At 37.0% G+C, this 21,282-nt stretch overlaps 1 protein-coding gene across 1 annotated transcript in view; it reads right to left on the minus strand.

The window, feature by feature from the left end:
• The window catches only part of LOC5573481, a 66,629-nt gene extending 54,163 nt beyond the window's left edge, over positions 1-12,466 (minus strand). Inside the window, exon 1 of the mRNA XM_021840333.1 lies at positions 11,887-12,466. The gene's annotated coding sequence lies outside the window, so the exon portion shown is untranslated. The remainder of the gene's footprint in view (positions 1-11,886) is intronic.
• Between the last annotated feature and the right edge of the window lie 8,816 nt (positions 12,467-21,282).

The following is a 21,282-nucleotide window of genomic DNA, read 5'->3' on the forward strand; positions in this document are numbered from 1 at the left end:
AGAATTCTTATGTGAACTCGACGATTAATGCTAAGCTTACATATTTTTTTTCTAATAGTACTTTGATTTCATGCTATAATCGTTCTTTTAAGTGGGTTTACCATACTTGTGAAACATCTTAGATGTCTTTTCATTGCATTTAGTTTCGTTTTGTTCTTGTTTGCATCGTATTTCATCAATATTTTTCAGCTGTGAATGGTTTTCCAATCATATTTCAAATCATAAACAAGTTATTTCAATAACACCCCCATCTATGAGGTAAGATTGGGTCATTTTTCATTCAATTGTAGTGCCGCAGTGAATAAATATTTTTCTTTACTTTTTTAGACAATTGTTAATGTACCGTCAAAGTACATACACACCAAATTTGAAGTTTATTTGAAGTTTATTGGAGTTAAATTGCGATAGTTATTCAATAAATAAATCATACATATCCTTTTTAGACCCATTCCACTCCTAACGACGATAGTTGACTTTTATTCCAGTGCTTAAAAGTTTACGCAACAAGTTGCAGAATGGTGATTTTTACAGCACGAGTCGTACATGTACGACGTACAATTACGACGAGTGCTGTGAAAATCGAGTTCTGTGAGAAGTTGCGTATAACATTTTATTTTTACAATTTTGTAGAAGAAGAGATAAAGTCACCATTAATTTGCGTGATATTCATTACGCAACTGATTTCAGTTGCGATACGACTTTTTTGCAATTTCTCATCGTAATAGGCTGTTTTTCATCACGCCAATCTGTCATGAAACGACCTTCTTTCCTGCACTGAAATATGCAGTTCGGGAATAGTCATTACGCAACTGAAACCAGTGCTGTAATGATTCACATTACGCAACGCTTTCTCATCACGCAACTGTTTACAGTTGCGTAATGAAGCATAACACAACATTTTTCAGAAATTGTAAAATAATGGTGAATACATTCCGATATCATTTCTGATACCCTCAAGTGGTCTTCTATGAAATTGCAAAAAAAAAATGTAAGTAACTCGTTGCAGAACTCGATTTTTGCAGCACTTGTCGTAATCATCCTACTCAGCAAGCCTCGTAGGATAAATTTACGACTCGTGCTGTAAAATCATCATTCTGCAACTTGTTCCCTAAACTACTATAATGACACTGCATAATTCAGTGCAGGAAAGTAGGCCGGTTCATGACAGATTGGCTTGATGGAAAAACAGCCTATTACGTTAAGTAATTACCAACAATTTAGTACATGATATTCTTTGACAGATACGCGTTTTTCGACCTCAACTGTAAGGCCGTCTTCAATGTCGTGTACTAGACTCGATTACACGACACTGAAGACGGCCTTACAGTTGTGGTCGAAATACGCGCATCTGTCAGAGAATACAAACTCTAGTTGAATTAAATGGTATAGTACTAAATTCAGTATTTCATCTACTTACAGCCATTCCACTAAACAGCTCGAAGATTTATCCACACAGGTTCAAAATCCGTACACTTAATACAAATAGTAGGCGTTTCATATGAAGTGGACGAATTTACATTCATTTCTTATGTGTACGGATTTCGATCCCGCGCACAAACTCCACTCTTTTTAATACCGTTTTGACTCGAAATCCGGACACTTAAGCACCGGGTTAACTTCAAGCACCATTTTTATGATTCATAATATATATTCCCTTTATTTTTTGTGGTTTAAGCTAAGTATGCTGTTTCGCTCAAGAAAAGTAAAGAAATTCCTTGACTGAAAGGGTCAAGAAATTTCCTACAGAGAGCCCCCTTTGAAGTGACATTTCTTCTCAACTGCGTACTGCGATCAGAAAAAAGTGATTTTCTTGACCATTTCTTGGGAGAAATTTTCCACGCATCGAGATAGGCGATTCCTTTTCTTGTCAGTAGCAAACCGGCCTTTATCATGAAGTTAAATGTTTATTCTATTGCTTGGTACAATAAAAATAGGGATTTATTATGCATAAAACGTTTAAATATGCAAAAACATGAGATGAGTCTTGATTCGAAATCCGGACACTATTAATGGGTTGCTTCGAATTCCGGACACTTTTGCTTCGAATCCTGGACACTTCTTTTTGACAAAATATTTGCATATTTTGTATAAAATTTAACACACCAACTCTCAATTTCACAATTTTGAACAGTTTACTGTATGTGATCATAAAAGTGTACATAAAGTATCGTCAAAAATCACTCCACTCCACCTTATGCTAGCGCCTGGATTCACAATGCATTACCCCACCTATAGTTTGATTCACGGTAACACTCTTGATTTGATGCACCAGACACTAAAGTAGCACATTTTCTCTTTTGTACTGTTAAAAAATGAATGTTCGTTGGTTAACTAGACACGACACCTCCCAATGAATTGGATTAAACTTAGTTTTCTTCAAATATTCCTGTATGTCCGGTTTTCGAAGCAGTCCAAAAATTTGCTTCTTAATCCGGACACTGAGATTTTTTCACATAAAACTAATAATCCGAGCATTTCTGGTTATTTCCACTTCACAGCAATAGGACACAATAGTTGGCTCTTCATTTAAAACGTGATTTGGCACAATAACACTGTTTTCAATTAAATTTAAATCGAATCTTTCTTCAACGGCAACTGTAAGATGCAGTCTAACAAGTACTGAAATGTGTGGCTATGTGTGACTACGCATTTTGTTTTTTTATTTTTATTTTTAATATATTGCAGCCTACTGCGATATATTACCAACTATAACATACAATTAAAGTTAAAGAACAGTTTTGTACATAATTAACATCGAAAAATTTCAATTTATATTATTAAAGACGTAAAAACAGTCATAGTGTCCGGCTTTCGAAGCGTCCGGCAATTCGAAGCAAAATGGTACATTGATTTTTGCTAAACTTTATAAACATGACGCCTGGCGTTACAAAAGAGAAGAAAATACAGATTTACTAGCAAAAATATAATATATATGGAATATGAAGAGAAGGATTTCCGGGGTCCCGGGAATTCCTGAGAAATTACTATTGAGCAATTCTCGCTGAAACCAGGCCGCCATCGGCACCCATCGTTAGAATTCCAATTTTATGTCACTGATCACTAGTTTTCGATAAAACTTAAGGGTGGTCCTTTCTGTTTTCTCAAATTGGTGGACCCCTCGTACGCCAGCTAGCTGAACAGTTTGCGAAAAAGCCCATTTTTAGATAAATCTTGGGTATTTCTTCACGGGATATGTCTCATATTTCGCTTGGAACACATAGCAAACTTAGTGGCATCGTATAGAGAAAGGATATAGCTTTCATTTAAACTTGAAAAAAATTTGGCGGCCATTTTGAATTTGGCCACCATCTTGAATTTTGTTAGAAAAATCGATTTTTCACCATTAGCGCACCGCTAGTTTTGAATCCTGAGATCACCATCAGAAAGCTGAGGAAAAATTGCGTAAGATAAGCTACAGAAACTAGGTGAGCAATGGTATTTACCCTATCAAATGAACGATTTTCTAAATCAGCTTATACGATTTTGACGTATATGGCGAGTGCAATCAATACAAACATCATTTTTTGTACAACAAAGAAACAAGTTTTCAACCTTTGGTGTTTTATTCGAGTCGAGTTAAGAATAAGAATATTGGATTTTGACGCCATCTTGATTTTAGGTAGTAGAATTAATTTTTCACCTTGATAGCACTCAGCATGTCGAATTTAGAGGCTACTAATGAAAAAAGGTTACGTATACTCTTCTTCTCATTATTCTTCATTTTACTGACGTTACGTCCCTACTGGAAACGAGCCTGATACTTAGCTTTATTAGTTATAAATCCAGGTTATTAAACAGGAATTTTCTTTTTTAATGCGATAATTCAAAAAAATGAAAACCGTCAAAAAACATTGATTGTATTCAACAAACATTTTTTACCCTGTGCATTGTTGTTCATTGTATGAAGTTTATAGATTGCGTGTCGGGACATTAGTAAGACTTGTGGTAATATCTGTAGTTCTAACGTAAATCATTGACAAAAGTGCATTAATTCATAATGAAAGTCTTAAATTTTGAAGCAAAAAACATCCTTGATTTTCTAAGTCATAAAGTATCGTTTTTAGTACCGTGAAAAAAAGCGAAATTGAATGATGAGAAGCAGGTTTTGTTCTGATGTGGACGTAATGCCGAAAGGCAGGTGTATAATTTCGAGGTTAGAAAAACTGGAGGCCATCTTGGCTTTCGACGCCATCTTGGTTTTAGCAGTTGCATGATTTTCTACCATCTCAGTGCTCATCATGTTGAATTATAAGGCCTCCGTTTAAAAAAAAACAATAAGATTGTATCTTTCTTATCTTATCTCAGCTGTTCAACTGATAGTTCATTTGTATCAATGGTTTTAGACCAAATAAATGAAAGAAATAATGCTATTTAACAACTCGAAGATATGCAGAAGAATCATTCAGGTAGCAAATAAGCGTTAAAAAAAATCTAATTTGATAATTTGTTTTTAAAATTAGTTAAGCTGAAGGGCTGGCTCTGTTCCAGTAGGGACGTAACGTGAGGAAAAAGAAGAACAAAAAGAAGAATAAGTGTAACGGTAGCATTGAAATTCAACATATTGAGTGCTAACAAGGTGAAAACTCATTCTACTACTTAAAACCAAGATGGCGTCAACATCCAAGATGGCCGCCAGATTTTTTCACTCAAATTAATACTCCTATTCTTCACCTGTCTCAAATAATACACCAACGATTGAAAACTTGTTTCTTTGTTGTACAAAAAATTATGTTTGCATTAATTGCACTCGCCATATACGTCAAAATAGTAGAACATGATTTAGAAAATCGTTCATATCATAGGGTAAATACCATTGCTCACCTAGTTTTTGTAGCCTATCTTACGCAACTTTTCCTCAGCTTTCTGATGGTGATCTCAGAATTAAAAACTAGCGGTGCGCTAATGGTGAAAAAACGATTTTTCTAACAAAATTCAAGATGGCGGCCAAATTTAAAATGGCCTCCAAAATTGTTTTAACTTCAAATGAAAGCTTTATCCTTTCTCTATACGATGCCACTAAGTTTGCTATGTGTTCCAAGCGAACTATGAGACATATCCTGTGAAGAAATGCACAAGATTTATCAAAAAATGGGCTTTTTCACAAACTGTTCAGCTAGCTGGCGTACGAGGGGTCCACCAATTTGAGAAAACAGAAAGGACCACCCTTAAGTTTTATCGAAAACTAGCGATCAGTGACATAAAATTGGAATTCTAACGATGGGTGCCGATGGCGGCCTGGTTTGAGCGAGAATTGCTCATTGTATTTCCCATTTCCTGCGGGAGCGGGCCATTTGGCATAAGGTCATTTGGCATAACGCCATTTGGCATAAAGGACATTTGGCATAACGGACATTTGGCATAATTTTAAACTAAGTGAAAGATGAGGGTCATTTGGCATAACGGACATTTGGCATAATTTATATATATTTTCTGTACATACTTAAATTGAAGATTTTAGCATTTTATTACTGTTTTATTTTAGTAACAGCTGAATCTGTTTGATAATAATTTATGTATTCTCTGTAGATACAAGGCACATGAAATATTAAATTTTAAGATGAGAAACTCAAATAACACGAAAACCATAAGAAATACAACTTTGACAAAATTGTAGGAAATGATAAGTATTAAAACTTTGTAGAACATAGTAGGCCAATTAATCTAAAAAGTAAAACACTCAAGAGCGACGATTTTTTTTATTGAAAATACTCAATTATCGCGGCTTTTAAGCTAATCGTTTGCAGAGTTGCTCGCTGTCACAATTAACGCCTTAAACTTGCTGCTTTGTACAGGCCGACTGCGATACAATACGGATCATTCTATATCACATCAACATCATGCTGTCTACTCCATCACCAATGCATTGATAGCAATAGACTATGGATATCACTGATGGTTCAATTTTCAATTAAGCAAATAAAATGGCAACTTATCAATACTATATTTTTTATAATGCTGCAGATGAATTGAAACTATGTGTTGGTCACAGAAGAATGTTAATAGCTTGAAGAATTGTCACTTCTTCTTCTTGGCATTACGTCCTCACTGGAATAGAGCCTGCTTCTCAGCTTAGTGTTCTTATGAGCACTTCCACAGTTATTAACTAAAAGGTTTCTTTGCCAAAGTTACCATTTTTGCATTCGTATATCGCATGGCAGGTACGATGATACTCTATGCCCAGGGAAGTCAAGAAAATTTCCATTACGAAAAGATCCTGAACCGACCGAGTTTCGGGATTCAGCTTGGCTTTGCTTTGTAGGCGCGGACTCTAACCACTCGGCTAAGGAAGGCCCTAGGGAGAAGGAGAATTGTCACGTGATTGTAATCTAGAGTGCGATGTCGCATCACTGCTGTTGGTTGCCAAATCAAAGTGATATTGATAGCTCGCAACTGATATTAATAGTTCATGTAAATCAGCCATACGCTGTTATGACTGATATTGAGCAACTCTGATCATTTGCTACAAGTTTGCTGAACAAACCAACTCACGATTTGTTAAAATAAAGAAGTTGGCCTATACTTCACTCTTGTGATCATCGTAAAAATTTTTTGATGCGTACACTTTGTAGTATTGAAAATTCGGTGTCCGGCCATTTGTCCGAATGCCGTTTGGCCAAACGCCATTTGGCCGAATGCCGTTTGGCCGAATCATGAACATAAAATCAAATTAAAACTCTTCTGATGTGTAGGTTTCCTAAGTGTGGTCCAATAACTGATAAGCTAATTAAAAAGCTTAGAGCTAATTAAGAGCTCTAAGAGAATGATAAAATCGACCCGTTGATTCAGGACGAAGTTGTGAACTCCTCACATCGCGTCAAGACTCTGAGGTGACGGTTAATTCACCTCTGGATTACCAAAGGTGTAATAAGGTATCAAGTGTTTTATTGATTTCATCAGATTATTTCCTTCTTTTGCACATAGGCTATTCTTTCAAGTTATACTGGTTTCATTACTATTGAAAATAGTTCATCTTATATTTTAATTGGGAATTTTACCTTCTTTAAATCATCGGAAGCTCTTTGTAGTTGTACTGATAAAACTATTACATGCACTACACTTGCCTAAATTTTCATAAGAGATTTTTCCTTCTTTTGATCATAGGCTGTTCTTTCAAGAGTGAAGTATTTCTCATAGTTATTCATATTAAAGCTTATAATAAGGGTATCAGGGGTAATATTCACCCCAGGAGTAAAACGACTTTTAGGGGATTATATAAATGTTTTAGAAAAATTTTGACTTTTTTCTGGAAGTTGGATTTGTAAAATCACATGTTGTTCGTCACTCCTATCCGCCCTTGACGAATCTTTTACAAATTTTTTACATATAATCATAAAAGACAGGGGTTGTTTTGCCACAAGAGTGCAAAATCTGAGTGTCTTGTTTACGCTTGAATGGTGTGTCGTCTTAACGCTGTTGATTAATTGCCGATTTTTTGTTGAACTCAGCTGCTAAAATTTACATTGTTGGTAATGCTTAAACCTGTGATATCAGTTTTTCTGCTGCATTACGAATTCCACGGAAACATCTCAGTTCAACGCGATAATTGATGCCTAACAACGAAGTTGAAAACATCTCCGATTATTTCTACGGCTATTAGGAAACTTGAGTGACTGATATGGAGTGCAATAAGTGTCTACTCTCTATTGATCGCAGCAAGGATCGATACACAATTTGCGAAGGAAGGTGCGCCAAGCGATATCATGCCGCATGTGTAGGCTTGTCGGAGGCAACTGTATGTGCGCTATTTACGAAGAACATACTGTGGATGTGCGATGACTGTTTGTCGGAGTATTGTATAAATCGTGACGCAGATATCCCCTTGTTAACTACAGCCGATGCTGTTCAAACGAATACAGTTGAATCGGATATTGTTGAGATGAAATTGAAAATTGAGCAGATATTCGACACACTTGCCACAATCGCACCTTATCACCAGCCACACTTCTGTGAGAACTTACACTCAACATCTGTCTCATCGCCGGCGCTATCGAGCACTCGTTTACTTCATGGGACGAAAATTAGCCAGAACGAAGACACGAGCGCTGGAGCGATCACACATGATGCTAAAGGTAGTGAAACGTTTTCTCTATTCCTCACTAATGTTGACTGCCGCACAACTGAGGAAGATGTGAATCATCTTGTTTGTGAGTGTCTCGATATTAACGACCAGAATACGGTGAAAATAAGAAAAATAGTACCAAAGGGACGTTCAATCGATGAGTTAGATTTTGTGTCGTTCAAAGTAAAACTTGATGTAGAACTGAAAGCATTGGAAATGGCCCCGTCAACTTGGCCCGTAGGACTCAGATACCGCGAGTTTGAAAATAGAACTGATGTTTGGATTCCAAGATTTAGAACATAAATTGCTTAATCATGTTGAACTGTTACGAGGAACGATATGGCACTCTGTTTTGTATGCTTTTGTTATGTTGTCTATGAAGATTGTGAATTTTGTTGATTAACTCATCATTAGTTGTCATGTAAGAATGTTGGTTCATGTTGTATTGATTCGGTAATAGATCACTGCTATGTTATACTAGTTTTAAGTCACATCATTGGGACTAAAAGTCTGTTGATGTTTATAAATAAATAAATAAATAAATATTACCCAAGATTCTCTTACGTCTTATTCAAAACATATTTTTTTACCTCAACTTGGGTGAGATGTCATTCTCCTCCAAGTTTAAGATTGCAACATGTGAACTGAACTTTGCACCGTTGCTTGTGTATAGCTATAAACGACTCGAGGAATACTGAAGTCAAAGAAACCAAGACTTGTGGTTGCTAGAACTATGACATATATTACTTAGTACGATCCGAGGGATCAAAGCAACCCGATCCAGCAGAAGGACGAATAAGTCTTAAACCTTTTTAGTTAAGCCTGATTCGCTGCTGACAAGTAATTTCTTGGCCTATCTTGATGCATGGGAAATTCATGCAAGGAAATAATCAAGAAGCGCATTTTTCTGATCGCAGTATGCAGTTGAAAAGAAATTTCAGTTCAAATGGGAGCCGCTGTAGAAAATTTCTGCAAGGAATCGACGAGAAATTTCTTAAGCGATTCCTTTTTAACATTTATAAGCACAGTTAAAAATAATGAAGATTACACGTCATGTTAACTCCATTTATGCGATGTAAACATAACGTCATGTAAATTTCAGTTTGAAATAATGTAAAAATGTGCTATATGTCATGTAATCAGACAGAATACTGCTAGATTACATGACATATAATTGAAGTTTACATGACATATCATGTAAATATCCATGATATTCCACGCTCCAATTATGTTCAATATATGTATCAGAATTTTACACGTTTCGTTCGAACTGTGAGGTTTAATCACCGCATGACTTTATTATTATGAAAATTTATTGGCATTTTTCGGTGAATACAATACCTATACTCAGAGTGAAAGGGAGTAACGAAAGTAATGAAATGACAAGATGGATAGGATAGGATGGATAGAGAAATGAATAGAAGTTGAAAATTTGTTTTGACAGAGGGCCATATATGTGAACAACACAATCGAAAAGACAAATCGTTGCCTAACGTCCTGGTCTTGAACGGCTAGATGTTGCAGTGTTGGTCACTACTAACACTAGACAGATTTGTCGTTTCGATTGTGTTGTTCACACATATGGCCCTCTGTTAAGGTGAAACTCCGTTGAATCCACAAATTTTAATGTAAATGTAGTAGTAGGCACAACTTTATTCTCTTATTTCCGGGTAGTAGTGAAATTTAAATCAAATGTACATCGTTGCCAGCAATTGATGTTCATTTAATATATGTGATTGGCGTTTATTTTCAATTCGCTTTCAAACTGCTGGATGTCTTACATATCTTCCAACGACACTGACAACACTGCAACAACGAAAGCGATCAAAAAATAGAAAATAAAAAAAGTGAAATATTCCAACATCGTGATTGTTTTGACCACGGTTTTGCTAAGTTTTGAGTTATATCTACCAGAAATTATCTAGTACGTGTTCTTAAATATACAATAAATGAAAGTAAATCGTGCTGAACGGCCTACCTTTAGCAGAAACTAGGAAATTTAGTGAAAAATGTCCTTCGTTTGCAAGTGGATTAGTGTAAACAAACACTGAAATAGTCGTCGTGCGTGTAGAAAATGACCACGAATCGTCAAATTTCGAGCATAATTAGTTGAGAAAATGAGTAAAATGGAAAGGTAATATAGTTATTACAGTGTTTTAGCAATTTGGCTGTGATTAATTACTGGTAAGTTGCATAATTTAAGAAAAACAGCAAACCGCTGGCTGAATGTGTCTGTATGTGTGAGGAAGCCATCTTCCCTGCCATGACAGGGATTCTTTCCTTTATGTCCTTAAAACAAATTTTCAATTTCTATTAATTTCTCTCGTCGCTCGCTTGCGATTTTATCCATCTTGTCATTTCATTACTTTCGTTACTCGCTTTCACTCTGAGTATAGGTATTGTATTCACCGAAAAAAGCCAATAAATTTTCATAATAATGATTCCTTTTTAAGCCTGATTCGCTGCTAACAAGTAATTTCTTGGCCTATTTTGATGCATGGGAAATTCCTGCAATATTATGCCAATTAATTCTTACCCGACCAGAAGGAAGAAACAAGATTATAACAGATTGTGTTCCCCTGATATGATTTTTTTATATCACCAGTTGTTATAAAACATGTACCGTTAGTAGTTAAAATAACAAAAATTCTAACAAAATTTGCACCAAACCAAACTAAAATATAACAAACCCTGTTATAATAATAACAAAATTATTACATAATGTGTTGCAAGGATGTTACAAAATAACAAAATTATTACAAGCTATGTTACTGTATATGACATCGGATGGTATTTGCAACAAACTTATAAATGCGATGTCAAAAATATAACAAATCTTGTTATAAATGTGTTACAAAAAATATAACAATTTGAGAACAAAGCTATTTTGATAACAAAATTATATCAACTTCTGTTATTTTTAACTGCTGCTGATAGGAATGTGTTATTATCTTGTTATGTGGTTCTGGTCGGGTACTTTACACATGGCTTTATATTATGCCAAATGTCCGTTATGCCAAATGACCCTTTATTTTCACATTGTTCAAAATTATGCCAAATGACCGTTATGCCAAATGGCTGTTATGCCAAATGTCCTTTATGCCAAAAGGCGTTATGCCAAATGACCTTATGCCAAATGGCTTTATGCCAAATGACCCAGACCCATTTCCTGATTAATCTAATCCCGGAAAAATGAGAAACCCCATACCCTATACATTTTCTGTGTATTCGATCTATCCGAATTAGACTTTGTTTAGATTGTAAGAAAATTGTCTGTTTCGTTTATGTTAATAATACAATGATTTCTAATGAGTTAAGTCCATGGAGCTTTGGCTTATAATCTGTCGAACAAACGTTGAACATGTTTCCGAAGCAACTTTCTGTATAGATGTTGAATATAATACGACCTTAGTAGGGTATCCTGTGAACGTCTATTCAATAAAATTACAACCATTTCCAAAGCTGTTCTCATCACAGCATTCTCTAATGTAATTTTCCAGCAGCACGGTGCTCATCTTCATCCGAAACGGTCCGCCTACGTTCTTCCAAGCCGATTCTGTCATCCTTATTTCCGATTACGCCTCAGCACTTTGCTCAACTTGAACGTTGTTGAATGTTTTCTTTCTTGGCAATTTCATGCTGGAAACGTGTGGCAAATGATAACACTCGGGGGGGTGCAAAAAATGTTCCAACCTTCAGCAAGGAGAGTAGACCGAGACATACACACACGCGAATCAAACATGGTGGAAAATTGCGTTTCGTTTTCTCGAGCAACGGCCCAGCAGCCCGCAGCGATAAGGACAATGCTTAACAAATAAATTAATTACCGTGAGTAAAATTTATTTCCACGACCGAGGATCCTTGAAGGAGCTACGGTGTCTACCGTCGTCCAGTTGCTTTCCTGGATGGATGTTATGTATTTCCACTGACTGGCTCGGGATCAGGAAGTGGAACTTTGCGATTGTCGCCTTATCAGCACTCACAAAATCTCCACAGACGTGTTTTTTCCGATAGAGTTATTTACCGTTTATTCATTTCCGCGACACTTAATTTCAACAATGCCTGTCTATCACTAATCAAGATTGTCCTTACGTTTTCCTCGGAATTGGTCACGGCTCCCGAAAAGCTGTACCACCCACTCGGGTATGACAAATGCTCCTTGATGCAGTAGCAAATTAACTACAGGAACTCCTACGCGTGAAGTGCACTCGGATTTTCGCTTTTCCTCTCCCCTTGGGAGGGCTTCACAAGGCAAAAGGTGGCACTAGGCACGGTCACTCCCACCACCTGCACCGGCGCCAAACTTTTTAGCTTCTCAAACAAGAAAGGTCAGCTCGATGTGACCCGGGTCACAATCTGCGGTTCCCGAAACAGCAACTTCCAACTGATTGTGAATGGAAAACCGAGCGGATGGGCTTTTTATATGACTACTACGCGGTGTGGTGCTGGATGGAAATTTTCTCAGTTTGAAGGTTCCTCTCTCATACTAATGCTCTCAGAGTGAGATGGTAAAATAGTTTTAATGAACCTTAAAGAAGATTTAGAAAGTTTTACAGAAAAAAATATTAGAAAATATTTTCTACATGTTATTTAAAGTGATCATATTTATAATTATATCAAGCTAATAGAAATAAAGAGATCAATTTTGTCCAGTTTTCGCATCACCCATCCCAAAGTGAGTCGGGTATGAATGGTAATCGATATACTGGCGCCTGCGATTAGTAGACACTCTTTTTAGACGCTCTTTGCTCACATCTCAAATTCATCTTTTCCATAAGTTATAAAAAATTCACTTGTAACCATTACTGCGACATAGATCCGTATATTTACGTCAAGTTGATGTTGGGTCAAAACTACCCAAAAGCAGAAATATGTAAAGTGTATGAACCTTACTACTTTGTTGAGTGCAATCATAAAATTTCAAGAGATTAAAAGAGATTCGCCAAACTAGAGGAATACATTTTTATTATCTGTTGCTCGGATGTTTCAAAAAGTAGAGTCTGATATTTTACAGAATTAAATTGTAATTAATGTTTTTTTAGAATTGCACAGATGAGTTCTGGTGTAGTATGATCATTATTCAGTATGAATGAATTTCGAATAATCCTTAAGCATAGAAGCTCATGTAAAGGTATCATTACCAATGTTGTTTATATAAGCAACAGGTTATCCAGCTGCAGCGAGAGTTTGACTTTCCCATTGACTGTTTGAGTTTGCCATTCTTGAAACGGTTCTGGCCGGAAATTTGATATCATGCATATCAATGGCTCTTAATGCGCATGTCCTTTGAGAATTTTCACGTTTGCTCTCTGGTTTAGAGCTTCTTAGGAAAGTTGGAAAGATTGCTGAAAAAACTGTTATCAAATGGTTGCTTGAGTTTTGACGTAAATGTGAAAATATAAAAACTTTATTTAGAATCATGCAACTTTTTGTGAATCTCTTGCTGTATCATGTTCGAAACATGTTAATAAATTTTACATAATGCGCCAGGCTGTTGATTCCCAAAGTTGTCATTTGTCTCAATACATCAATAGTCAAGGAAAGTTTTAATTAGGAAAGATCCAAGACCGTACCCGAACTCACTTTAGACATTTTCAGACTGAAATTCAGTCGCAGTTTCAGTCAGTTTTTATCAACTGACAGTTGGATTCTGCTAGAAGAAAATATATGACCAACTAGTATCTCATAGGTTATCGCCTCAAAAAAAAAAAAATGTTTTTTGATAAGATATTTCCATTCTATCTCAGTAATGGTTCCATTATGAAACTCTTTTGAGTTGCATAATGAAACATTAAGCAACAATTTTAGGAAATAAGATTTTTTAGATTAATTGTTTATTTGCAGACTCAAGCGCGCTGGACAAAACCGAGCCGATTATTCTCATCAGTTTAATAACAATATAATTAAATAGTATAATAGTATAATTATTTTTCAATTCATCGAGGAAATTGCTTAATGATGGTAAATGCATCTTGATATGATTTATGATTAAAAATCATTCTAATAGTCGTAATAAGCTGTATTTCATCACCCCAACAGCCTATCGTAATAGGTTGTTCTTCATCACGTCAATCTGTCATGAAACGGGGCCTACTTTCCTGCACTGACTTATGCAGTGTCGTAATAGTCATTACCGTAATTTCGGGTGAAATTGAACATTTTTCACGGTTTTTCTAGTCTGTTTTCTATAATGTTAACAATGTCAAACAACTAAATGCAGGGAAACAAGTACGAAGCTGAGCCTCATTGACTCATGCACCGAAATTTTCTAACAAATGTTATTTTAGTGCTAACAAATATCGCTAAACTAAAAAATCAGGGGATCTCATTTCGGGGTGAAATTGATCACTTGTCAATGCCAATATTGTTTGTTTTTAAAACAACTCTACATGATAAATTTGAGCTCCCTGAAACCGAATATGACAATACAATGTTTATATAAATATAACAATGCAATGTTTATATAAATAACGAATAGTTAAATTTCAAGAATTACGCGGAAAACGCCTAAATGTATGCAATTTTCTAAGGAATTCAATGATATCTAACAGAAATTCAATTATTTCAACCATTTGAGCTAATTGGTACGAGTTTTGGTGATGAAATCTGGTTTGGGGATATATCTCAAGTATCCTCACAAACTTTCAGGTTTATACCATGATCAAATCCTTGCTCAGAAATAGAAGTTTATAGGTGTTTGTCGATACTGCACCGTGCATGATTTTGAAATTTTACATTATTTTCATAGTAATAAACATTCTTCAACGCAAAAAAACTTCACAACACACATTTAGACAATAGTTACGACAAACAACGTTCATTTACTGCAGCTTATATTGATATTTGTGCTCTATTACGAATAAATAAAATCGTGTGATATGATGATCAATTTCACCCTTCTGATCAATTACACCCGATTTTACGGTACATAAACAAATTCGTGCATAAGGACTGTTCATTTAAGAAAGTGGACACGTGTTTTTTACAGTAAACTGTTTATTTTCGAACAAATTCATGAGTTTACCTAAAATACATGGAAATCAACGTAATTTCGATCAAATTAACACAAATTTGAATATTTATTGAGCATTGCTGGAGAATGCTCTTACTTTTCTTTTGATACCTCCTCTGCCCATAACTGCATAACAGTCACATTCGACATTTTTGACAAATTGGAGTTAACACCGGGGAGAGTCATCAAATGATAAATACTTTCGATCAACTTACTTAAATCTGTGAGTTTGTTCTAGAAAATTCGAAAAAAATACCAAGTTGTTTTGTCACATTGGCAATTGTAACCGCATAACAGTCACATTGAGATTATACATGAGCCTCATAATGTAGTAACAACGAAATTTGTATCAGAATTTTTTTTGACTATTCACCCAATATGCGGTATGAGTTGTACACAATGTCTGCCTCAAATAAGCTCTTTTGAATTCTTAATGATTTTTTTTTAAAATTTAGGTTTCCTCCCATACTGCAGTAAAATGCAAACTTGGTGTCCCATTTACTCAATGCCTACTTTTGTCGAATGTTACAAATATGCAGTTATGGGCAGTCCTGTTGGCGCGTTAACCGTGGCCAACTCCGGTCGGGTCGGGTGGACTGTATATTTCGGGATGAAAGGAACAACACCACTGATTCTGCTAGTCCACAGTACACTTTATTTTACTACTTTACACTGTTCACTTTTTACACTTTACTATTACTGTTCACTTCACTTTCACTTACTCGGATCGGGTTATATTAGCGGCAGGTTAAAACAATACTGACTCCCATGGTGGAGCGGTCGCGTATTTATATCAGTACATTCCTGTTCTAGAAGTTACGACGGTTCTCAATCTCGAAGGTGCTCATTCTCGAAGCTTCTGGAACAGAACTCACTGACGGAACTCACTGGAACTCTCGTCGGGGATACACTCATAGGGAACTCACGGCACTTGAGTTCCTGTTGGTAACTCACATGGTACTCACGCTCACTGTTGATACTTCTGCACTCAGTGTCGTAGTCAGGGTGGGTCGAGAAAGGGCCACATTCGGATGCACTTTGAGTCGCACATGTTTACGGCTCGTTCCGTACGGAACACCTCCCATAAAATTCTGCACAACTTTTTTCGGAACTTTTCGAAATGCTTTTTGAACTGCTGACCACATTTTCTTGAAAAAATCGATGGAACTTGCTTCTCTTCCATCCTTCTTAAGATGCCGTTTGATTATTGCCCAATATGTTTCAATGAGGCGTAGTTCTGAGCAATTTGATGGATTCGATCATTTTTCTACAAATTCGACTTATTCCTTCTTGAGCATCTCCAAAGTAGCTGAGGCATAGTGAGCCGATGCTAGGTCTGGCAAAAACAATGGAGGCATGGTATGCTTTCAGTAGATGGGCAGAAGCCATTTTTTAATGCATTCAGTTCTGTAATTTTCGCCGTTGATTGAACCCATCGTGAAATATGTAGTACTTTCATAACGCAGGAGCAAATTGCTTGTCATACCAAATCATTTTTCCCAAATTTTTCTGTTGGGATGTATCGTACGTCATCAGGAATATCTGTTTTGGCCACAGCGTTGAAAAAAATCAATTTGGACACTTCGCGATTTTAGCCAAATCTCGGAACGGCAGTTTTTCTGTACACCATTTGTGCAGAAAAAAATTGAGAGTCGCCATGTCAATTCGACCCATCGTTTAGAATTTATAATTTTTTTATGTCAACTTTTGTCTGCTGTCAAAATAAACACTTGAGATCACACTGAAACAAAATTTTATTTGTTTTTATGGAATTTTTACACCAAAATGCTAATATTTAGGTGTCCACTTTCTTAAATGAACAGTCTTTAATTATCAAAATATTTCAAATTATCACAAATGTGGTATATAATTATGTAACACCAATTTAAAATTCATTATACTAGGAATATTTTGTTAAATACGATTTATTTTTTACTATATACAAATGTTTGTTAGACATACAGTTTCCAAATGTGAATTAAACCTGTATTATTTTTGAAAAAATCTCAATCATTGATGTTTTGATTGGGAAATTTTTAACTAGTACCTAGTACTAGTAACTAGTACTAGTACTGAACAAATTTATGTTCAATTTGACCTTTTCATGTGTTTTCGATAATAAACGGCAAGAAATATTAAACAACTGAGATCAAAATAGCTGTTGCAAGTTACCCCACAAGGGTAGCCAAAAATGTTTTTGAATTTTTATAGTGTTTAAGTATCAAATTATTAAAACTTTCATATTGTCAATTAGTACACTACTAAGTACTGCAACTGATAGCAAATGTCTCGAATGACATATTTCTACCGTTTGTGTGGTACGAGGAACGATTTTCAGCATAAATGTCGTGCAATCCAACATTTAATATGATTTTCACCTCCAGCAAACCAAGCATAAAAGAAACAATTCCCAAACCCTCGCCAAAATCTTCTGTTGTATTCCTGAGATCAATAAATGATGGAATAAATTATGAAAATGTAACTCAAAGCTGAACGAAACGACAATTTGGTTACATGTCGAAGTGTTGCAAGTTTCACCCCTGTTGCAAGTTACCCCGTTTGACGGTAATCTGTCTAAAATATTACAATTTAAAACAGCATAGGCATCGTCCATTTATTACGTAACGATAATATTTAAAATTTTCGAACTCCCCCCCTCTTCCAAAACGCTATTTGTATAAAAAAAGGCCGTCACATTTGAGTCTTCTTCCCGTCCTACTAGAGCGTTACGTAATTTGAGGATGGCGCCTTATGAAGATGTATGAAATCTATTTAGCGATTTTGAGACATTTTTACTTGAATTCGGAGTATTTTCGGCTATATGGTGCCGATACCAATTGTAATGTACCAGTAGATTGGACTATGGGGGATAAAAGGACATGCGCATTTTTATGGATAAATCGTTTCTAGTTTAGTTGATGCGCCAAATTTCAGCTTTATATTTTATCAAAAAGTCATATAAATAATTAGGTTTTCACAAAACAGTTGTTCCCTGGAAACAGTAGTTGCCGTCGTGTTCCAGAAGTGGATCAACTGATGGAAGCAGTTTTTAAATAGAAAAGAAGAAATGTCCCAGAGACGATCTTTATGCTTGGTTTGAAACATTTTAGTTGCTGCTCCGAGGGAGAATTGTGTAACTTAGGTAAAAATCAGCTATGTTGTTTTACCCTTGACCATTCATATTTCATTTATTTAGTTACCATCTAAACAGATAACACTGAATCAACAATTTCACGCTAGAATACTCGGTTCGTGGCCGCATGTTGCCATCCTCGGTTCTGCCCAGTGCTGTAAGCAATCACGGTAGTCGACACGTTTTCGCTGATATTCGGCAGCGCTTCCATTAAACATTCACAACACGAGCGATCGAACGAATGTCGATTGAGAAAAATGTCAATTGAATTGCTCTGACCACGATAGCTTCGTTAGGAAGCGTTACGGTTTTGTTTGTTTCAGTTCTGCTTTTACTGTATGTGTGTCACATTCGACGTAACAGAAAAGATCAAACGTCGGATCGTATGAATTCTATGCAAAACTTATGATTTATGCAAATGTCATCGTATCAGACGACATTCAATTGAAACTTTTTTGTGTTTGTCGAAGTTCATTCTAACGCTCGTGCTGTGACTGCTGACCATGGCAAAGAAATGAACGTCGCGCAAAGTGTCGAATGTTTACAGCACTGGTTCTGCCCTACGCTCGCTAAATCGATACACACTTGATCCGCCTACCAAGCTCACTGCGCTCCACCCCTTCTTACACCAACCGGACACGAAGCGAACACCATCTTTGCAGGATTGCTGTCCGGCATTCTTGCACCATGCCCTGCCCATTGTATCCTTCCAGCTTTGGCCATTTTCTGGATGCTGGGTTCGTCGTAGAGTTGGGCGAGGCGCACGACACACCGTTTTCCTGCACACCGCTAAAGATAGTCCTAAGCACCCGACGTTCGAAGACTCCAAGTGCTTGCTAGTCCTCTTTGAGCATCGTCCACGACCTTGTGAGTGTTTTGTACATGATACATTTGGTGCGGGTGTGAATCTTTTTTGACCGCAGCTTCTTGTGGAGGCCTGGGAGGGAGAAAACGATACAAAATTTATGGACGTCATAGTGAGCCGAGATTCTGCTGTCACGAACTGTCACTGTCGGCCCAGATTTTAAAGTATTGACAAATAAGATAAAAGCGCGTAATTGATCAAAAAATAATTGTGCATTTCAACAAAGTTGATAATCAATTCCTGCACACCTTATAGCAATGTCACGATAGCACCTTTGAATTCGATCGAATATAAAGTATTGAAACACACATCATTTTATTCTTTTCCAATCAAAATTAAAATTAAATGCACATAAACTATGGCCTTTTTTCCAAGGTCGTCCAGAGAGATCGAAAGTACACAACAAAAGAAAACTAGCGATTTTTCCCAAGCCTGCCTTGATTGTCGTGGGTGAGCGGGAATTATCTTGCAATTTGGAAAAGTGATGTTTCATGTTTCGTGTGTAGTATCTGTGCCTCCTTCCCAGGTGGAGGCCATAGTAGGCCCGACTTCCACTGATGATGCGCTTCCGTATTTCACGGCTAACGTTATTGCCAGCCGTCAGCAAGGATCCAAGGTAGACGAACTCGTCGACCACCTCAAACGTATCCCCGTCTATCGTAACACTGCTACCTAGGCGAGCTCTGTCGCGCTCGGCCCCACTAGCTAGCATGTACTTTGTCTTGAACGCATTCACCACCAGACCAACTATTGCTGCCTCGCGTTTCAGGCTGCCAGCTTTTCAAATGTTCGGCCGACAATGTCTATATCATCCGCGAAGCAAACAAATTGACTGGATCTCGTAAAAATCGTATCCCGGCTGTTAAGCCCGGCTCTCCGCATAACACCTTCTAGCGCAATATTGAACTACAGGCATGAAAGTCCATCATCATGTCGTAGTCCTCGGCGGGATCCAACCGATACCATCCTTACCAGCAGCTTTATTGCTCTTGAGCTGATGAATGGCATCCTTAACCTCCCTCAAAGTGGGGGCTGGTTAGTTTCCATCGCCCACAGTACTGACGAAGGTATTTCCTCCGTTGTCCCGTTCTTCATTGCCTGTGCTTTCAGTGCCATTCAGGTGTTCGTCGAAGTGCTGCATCAACCTTTCGATGATCTCGCGCTCGTCCGTCAAAATGCTCTCATCCTTATCTCTGCACATCTCGGCTCGCGGCACGCAGCCGTTGCGGGATGCGTTGAGCTTCTGATAGAACTTGCGTGTTTCTTGAGACCGGCATAGCTGTTCCATCTCCTTGTACTCCGTCTCCTCCAGGCGGAGTTTTTTATCCCGAAAGAGGCGGGTCTGCTATTGCTGTTTCCGTCTATAACGCTCCACGTTCCATAACCATTCATATAAGTAAACGGGATATTTTATGGATAAATATCGATGTCCTGGAGGGTGCATATCGTTAGGCCGAATGCCGTTGAGCCGAATGTCGTTAGGCCGACGGCCATTTGGCGGAATGCCGTTAGGCCGAAGGAGTCGTTAAGCCGACAGGGTCGTTAGGCCGAAATAAAATTTGATGATTTACTTCTATTTCAAATGGCTAACACATTCATTATTGTTTTTTCATTCTTTTAATCAAAGGCTGTTCTTTCTAGTTATATTTCACAGATAATATTGAAGGCTTCTATGTAATGCAAATTACCCTGATCAAACAACTAACAATCCATTCAACCTGAAAATGCATTCGACGGCTTCTAGGTATTGCAAATTATTCTAACCTATCCCTATTAGTAATCGATTCGACCGTACGGTTCATTAGAACTATCGGCCATTTTCGGCCTAATGACCCTTTTGGCCTAATGGCATTCGGCCTAACGGCATTCGGCTTAACGGCATTCGGACTAACGAGATAGAACCGGGTTTTCAATATAGTTGAGACCCTTGACCATTCTATAAGTAAACAGAATATATTATATTTTATCAGTGTCCTAGATTCTCCATGGGCTCTATGGCGTATAGGAAAAATGATCTACAAGTGTGAGTAGTTTTATATTGATAGTTTTCCAGTTATGACGCAGACCCTAAATCATTCGAAATAGTAACCAGAATATTATTTTGATTTATACCGATGCTCTTGATCCTACAAGGACTCCATGTACTACAGGCCTTAAGATCTTCCAAATTAAAGACAACATTAGACGAAAACGGTCTTCCAAAAAGTTGTTCG

Source organism: Aedes aegypti, chromosome 2, assembly GCF_002204515.2.
Source record: "Aedes aegypti strain LVP_AGWG chromosome 2, AaegL5.0 Primary Assembly, whole genome shotgun sequence".
In the NCBI taxonomy this organism is placed as follows: domain Eukaryota; kingdom Metazoa; phylum Arthropoda; class Insecta; order Diptera; family Culicidae; genus Aedes; species Aedes aegypti.